Raw genomic sequence first — 6,903 nt, forward strand, 5'->3', positions numbered from 1 at the left:
GACGGGAGGCTTTGGCACCACAATTCCCCTCCCTCTACTCCAGGTTCAACTTTTTAAATCCTTTCGCTAAGAGAACACACACACATGCACACACACATACACACACACACACACACAGAATGATTATAGTTACATACCAATGAAAGAAGGACAGAACATGAGACTGCTTGAAATTTGGTGGATTTTCTGTTAAAACAAAATTAATTTTTCAACAAGTTCTACCAATTGGAATCCAGCAGCATCTCCAACTTGTCATGCAGAGACATGACATCATCCAGAGACATGACATCACCCATGAAGATGGACTTCTCACCCATTTCTCAACTTAGCAACTTCGACATTCTCCGTGTTACCACTTACATTGGGTAACACTGTGGCCTTGTCCAAGAAACCATGAAGGCTGACAGTTTTTACACTGTCAAACATCTTCCTGAACCAAGCTGTGGGGAAAGAATTCTGTTCATCTGGGCCTTCAGAAAAGGGGGCTGCATGGGGGGCAGCTAACCAGGACAATAGAAGCGTAGTCAAGAAGGTTCTGAGTCATTTCTCAGCTTTGTTTGCGAGGTGTCCCGACGTCCACTGTAATTTTTTAATGTAGTAGGGACTTTTGTTCATCCAACACCTGGTAAATAAGTGAATTAACCATATAAGTGCACCATCTGAGTTGTGTCTGCAAGCCTATCAAACCTCTCAGGATAGGCTTTGTGTCTGCACTCAGTTTTGTGTCAGATCTTACCACACCTCTCGAACACAGTACTTGGGCAAGAAAGGAGCATGCCTCTATAAACTAATCTGCTAGAAACATCTTTTTCTCCTCCTCAGGCCGAAGTTCTTAGCAAATCTGCTGGTGGCAAGAAATTGCTGTTTGCTGAGAGCAGAGACATGTTGTGGAAATGTCTTCTGCGAGCAGAGACATGTTGTGGAAATGTCTTCTGCTTAACTATGCAAAGATGTGTTGCATTATGTAAAGGTGTGTTGCTGTTTTACCTTGCCTGCCTAAGGCACCTGATCAGTCTAAATAAAAAGCCAAATGGCCAATAGCTAGAAAGAAGTATAGGCAGAACTTCCAAGCAGGGAGAGTAAGGAGGAGGAGGAAATTAGGCTCAAGGAAGAAAGAAAAGGAAACAACAGGGAGACACCTCGGCCAACCAGACACAGAGGAAGCAGGAAAGTAGGGCATACAGAATGAAAGGTTAAAAAGCCCCAAGGCAAAAAGTAGATGAATAGAAACATCAAAAGAGCTAGTGGGATAAGCCCAGGCTAAGATTGAGCATTAATAATTAATGATAAGTCTCAGTGTCTTTATTTGGGAGCTGGTCAGTGGCCCAAAGAAAATTCCAGCTATAGAGTTGCCTCCAAAATAATGCTGATAAGGCAAGCTGAACCTAAACTTGTCCATCGCCACAGAAATGTGTCGAGGCTGGAAGTGTTGTAGTCTTCCATGCGAAAGAGGTCCACATTGCTGAACATGAAGCAGGGGTGGTCGTATTCCTTTAAGGCCCCTGGAAAGTCTACATTGAGGAGCTTAGCACAATTGAACATGGTGTCTCTGACCTTCTTGATGACATAGACACTATAGTCATGCTGGTGTTGCAAGACTGGATGTAAATAATACAGCCAATATTTGAGATGCTCCTCTATATTGCAGAATGGGATGGCCTCCTTGTGGGGAGAGATGCAGTTCTCAGGGGTGTGTTAGCCACCCATCTTTATCTCCCCGTCCTGTCTTGTCATAAGCTCCAGATCCACCCATATGTTAAGTCAATCCTGTGGAACTAAGGAGCAGTGGAGAGTCCTCAGGACAAGCAGGCAATACTCTGGGAGACCCTTGTACCACAGTCAAGTTGCTCAAGGGACCCGGATCCTGGCAAGGATGCAAGGAGGTGCTCAAAGGAGGTGCAGGCTGGAGCTCCTGGCAGGGATGTGCGCTAGTGGTGTCCTGCAGCAGCCTGGGGACATGCACCTGCCAGGACAGGAGCTTCAGGTCGTCACTAAACAGGTAACAGCACGTAGAGGGCCAGGAGCCAGCCACAGCCCCCATGTAAGGTCCCCAGGAACTTCAAATGCTGCCATCCAGGAGTTTCATCTTCCAGCAGCTGCTCCTGGGCCACCAGTGAAGAACAACAGCGAGCCTCCACCGCTGCACCGGGGTTTAAACTGACTCTGGGCACCTGGGAGTGGATGGGGCTGCCTTCTGGGCATTTTACATACAAGCATGATTGTTGTTGCGAACCTGTCTCTTATCAGCATGAAAGGGAGATAGCATCCATAAACTGTGACTGGGTCATTAGGAAGCACCCAAGCGTGGGGCTGTCCTTGTGAAGTAGTTGCCCTAGTTCCTCAACTCTAGGGAAGTACAATGGTCAGGGACACAGGCAGTGAAGCCTGAGTAACAATGCAAGCGGCTGCTGGTGGAAGTAGAAAGACAGGGAGTCTTGTGAACCCAACTCTTCTTTGGAATCACCTTGAACCTGGGAACTCACTATGCAGACCACATTGGCCTAGAATTCACCTGCAAACCATGATGGCCTGGAACTCACTTTGTAGAACATGCTGGCCTGCCTAGAACTTGCTATATATACTGTGCTGGTCTGGAACTCTAGACCACGCTGGCCTGGAACTCACTATGTAGAACAAGCTTGCCGGCTCTGCTTTTTCCAGTAATTTTGAGGGATTAAATGAAAGTGCACATTATTCTATTAGGATTTGGCTGGTGTATGCCAGTCGGAGGCACCCCTCCTTAGTGATTAGCAGTTGCTTGCTGCTAGCTGAATTTTTTTTTTTTCTGAGAAAGGGTTTCTCTGTAGGTTTTGGTGCTTGTCCTGGAATTAGCTCTTGTAGGTCTTGTAGACCAGGCTGACCTCGAACTCACAGAGATCCTCCTGCCTCTGCCTCCCAAGTGCTGGGATTAAAGGCGTGCACCACCACCGCCCTGTGCTAGCTGAATTCTTGTAAGAGACTTCGCCTCTGCTTGAGCTTCCTCCCAAGGACAGTGCAGGGAGAAGCTGGCTGACTGTACTGTTCTTTGTTCTGCCTTGTGCCTATAATTGGTACATATACTGGCTGAGAAATAACTGGGGGCTGGTTGGCATTTACCTTCAGTCCTCCTGGTCTGTCCTGTGTTTCCCTTCATCTGCCTCTTCCTTTAACCTCAAGCCCCATCCCAGGTACCCGCTGCTGATACCTGGCTCTGACAGGTCTACAACAGTGTATTCATTTCACCTCAGCCTAGCCAAATGATCTATATCTTAAGAAAATAAAATACTTGCCCATTTGGAAGGTAAAAGACGGCGTGCTTATTAACTGTGCTAATTGTGTGTTCGTTTGATTATGAAACAGGCTGAACAGTTTGCCTCATTCCTGAGGGAGAATAACATTTCAGTTAGAGTTGCAGTTAGCTCAGGACTTCACATTTTAGACTGGTCTATGACTGAATATTTCCTCATGTTATGACTATACCATATACAAAATACAGTTCTGGCCTATCCTTATTCTAATAAAGCAGGGAATGCTGTCATAAATGCAGTATCTCGGAAAAATCAGGGCATTGGAAAAATGAATGTATCAGATGCTTCCCGGAGCCATATTTAGTATACGCATCACTGTGTAATTTGTGGGTACGAAGCACGGCCACCTTGTTTCACCCATTTGCACCATTCTAAATGTGAATGCAGGCACGCTCCAGTCAGCCATGGCTGCTCTGTTCTCAGAGCATGCTTCCTCCTGCAGCTACAGTGACCAAGAGAGGTAAACAAATAAACAAATCCAACACATAGACTGTGATGGTGCCGAAGGAAGATAAACAGGTCACTTTTATGCTAGAAAATAGTGAGGGCTGGAGAGATGGCTCAGAGGTTAAGAGCATTGCCTTCTCTTCCAAAGGTCCTGAGTTCAATTCCCAGCAACCACATGGGGGTTCACAACCATCTGTAATGTGGTCTTGTGCCCTCTTCTGGCCTGCAGGCAGAAATACTGGCAGAACAATGTACACATCATCATCATCATCATCATCATTCTAATAATAATAGAATATGACAAATATATTTTTTAAAAAAGAAAATAGTGAAAGATGGTCAGAGCCAGTTTCTCCATGGTGACATTAAGGCTAACCCCTGAGGTGCGTGTTAGGTTTGAACATCTCACCTGGAAGTTCTGACAGAAACAGTTTCCAAGGATAGTGGAGATAAGGCATACACTGGTTACTTAGCTTAGGTTTCACGAGCCAGGATTGTTTGGGAAGATGGAACCTCCAAAGGGAAAACACCTCCAATCAAGCCGGCCTGTGGGGTGTTTTCTTGATTGATGATTGATGCAGGAGGGCCCAGCTCAATGTGGGCGGTGCCATCTCTGGCCAGGTGGTCCTGGGTAGTACAAGAAGCCCGAACCCAAAGAAAATTTAAGATTATGGTCAAGTCCTGACTGGCATATTCTGTGAGGCTGATCTTCACAGCCAGCAGTCTGCGGCTGCTCCAGATGTAGAAGTTTCGTTAGTTTGGTGTGCAGAATGCAGAGTGACCCGAATATTTGGGGGTCTTTGAGGCCATGATAAAGGAGGTGGAATTTAACTCTGGATTCAGTGACAAAGTATTAAAGGTTTCAGAAAGACCATGCTTTGTTACTGCATGGGAAATGAGTTAAAGAATGGAGGCTTCCAGATGAGAAACTGCAGTGATAGTTCCAAGGGGCAGCCTGGGACAGGGACCTGGGACAGAAGTGAGTCATCTAAGTCGCTACACACGTGACTTTAGCTCAGTCTGCTACCCTTAAACCTCCTCCCTCACATAAACCCGTTAACGATTAGACCAGCACCTTCAAGGACAAAATATGCTCTTGGAACAGTGGAAGCTGTTCTCTGTACATCATCCAAAACTAGGCTCCATGTAACTGGCCAACAAAGACTTAGATTCAAACCCAAACAGTATGGAAAACTCACCAGGAAGCTGAGTCTTTTCTATGGGGCCTCCTGTCCATTTACCCTGCTGTGGTGGGCAGAAGATCCCTATGAATTCGCTGTACACATAAGCCAATCAGAACTTCTCTCCTGCCTCAGAGGGCCATTCATTCATTCTCTGAGGACTCCCTTCCTTGAGAGGTAAATGCCCGACCATGGAGGGCGGGGTTTACTAGGTCTAAAAAGACGCAGTCCTGTTTTCTGAGAGGTCAGGCTGCTGTCTCAGCTTCTAGCCTCCCTCGGCTCTGGGGAAGTGGAACAAGAGAACAAGATGACCACCTCTCAGGCAGGCAGTTCTCAGGAATCAACACCCCGGTTCCCTTTCAGTTCCCTTGCCTTAAGGGCCACAAGGCATGTGCCACAGCCTCCTCACTGGGCTCCTCCTGACACTCCCTTGCAGTTCCTCCTCCCCGCCCCATGCTAGGCTGTCCCTGCCCACCACCAGCACCACCAGCACCTGCATTTCTGACTTGAAGCTTCCTTAGGGCATTCGGGTGCTGCAGAAGTAATACGTAGTTATCGGCCTCTTCTCCATCAGCCTTCAAATGTCACTTTCCAATAGACAGTGGGGAATCTTGGTCACACACAGCAAACAGGCATAGATTAAGCTATGTGCAGAGTATAAAACATTCACCGTGCACACAGTGATCAAATAGTCAAGGGTGATACCCAAGACTAGTTGCTTCTGCTGACTGGACAGGTGAGGTCCTGATTGACACAGGGAAGATTACATCTGTTGAGTATCCCTAATCTGAGAATCTGAAATGTTTCAAAATCCGAGATCTTTTGAGCATCAGCATGTCCCAAATTAGAATATTTCACATTTTAGATTTTCATATTAGGGATGGTTAGCCGATAAACTCTATGTAAATAGTACCTCTAAGCAGACCTCCCAACCCCTGACATCAGAAACACTTCTTGTTCCAGTCCTTTTGGGGTGAGGGACGTTCAGTCTAGCAGTGGAAGCTAGGGTGTTTAGGCGAAGAGGGTGGTTTTGGGGAGTGGGGTGTGGTCGGCCTGTTCTGGATAGCCAAGTCACAAGCAAGGCGGCAGGAGTGGGAATGGGATTGGAACCACTTAGTGTAAGAAATGGGATCCCGTGGAAACTGGGAACCCTCCCCCTTCCCGCCCGGCCAGCAGCAAGAAGGCGGGGTCTGGTCCTGGAATCTAAACAATCTGTTTATCAGTTCCTAGGCAATGGAGGTCAAAGAAGAGAAGTTACAAATTTCTTAACTAGATAAACTCGGGTCTCTTTCCGCAAATCATTGACTGGGGTCATATGCTCTTATTACATTTCCTGTCTACAATTCGCGCTCAGGAGAGAGTCCTATTCCGCTCTTCCTAGCTCTGTGTCTATGTGAGGGGAGCTGAGGCCTTCTCATCACACCTTAGTCGATCTGATGGGAAATGAAAAGTCCCACTTTTTCTTTTTGAAAACCAAGGTTGGTAGTTGCCATGGTTGGTTCGCTGTTTGCCTGCAGAGCAGCGGTTCTCAACCTTCCTAAGGCTGTGACCCTTGAACACAGTTCCTCATGTTGTGGTGACCCCCAGTCATAAAACCATTTTCATTGCTACTTCATCACTGTAACTTTGCTACTCTGATGAGTCATAATGTAGATATCTGATATGCAGGACAGTCTTGGGCGATCCCTGTGAAAGGGTCATTCAGCTCAAAGGGGGTCACGACCCACAGGCTGAGAACCACTGCTTTAGACCATGGCACTGGCCCACACAGCATGGGACCTCTGTACTTAGTGTCTGCTCACGCATCAGGGAGGACTCCACATTCCCCTACAGTTGAGAGTTTCTCCCAAACAGCACGGCATGGCACTGTCCCTCCAGTGCTTGTCCTGGATATAGCATTTGTATAGTCAACCCACTTTTTTGCTTCTGTTAAATTATTCACTTGCATTTAATTTGCTTCTGTTTGGTTGGTAGGGTAGGGTGCAGGC

At 46.9% G+C, this 6,903-nt stretch overlaps 1 pseudogene; it reads right to left on the reverse strand.

Moving 5' to 3' along the window:
• Positions 1-547: 547 nt before the first annotated feature.
• LOC130871356 (beta-1,4-galactosyltransferase 1-like) lies at positions 548-2,041 on the reverse strand (annotated as a pseudogene).
• Between the last annotated feature and the right edge of the window lie 4,862 nt (positions 2,042-6,903).

Source organism: Chionomys nivalis, chromosome 3, assembly GCF_950005125.1.
Source record: "Chionomys nivalis chromosome 3, mChiNiv1.1, whole genome shotgun sequence".
Taxonomy (NCBI): domain Eukaryota; kingdom Metazoa; phylum Chordata; class Mammalia; order Rodentia; family Cricetidae; genus Chionomys; species Chionomys nivalis.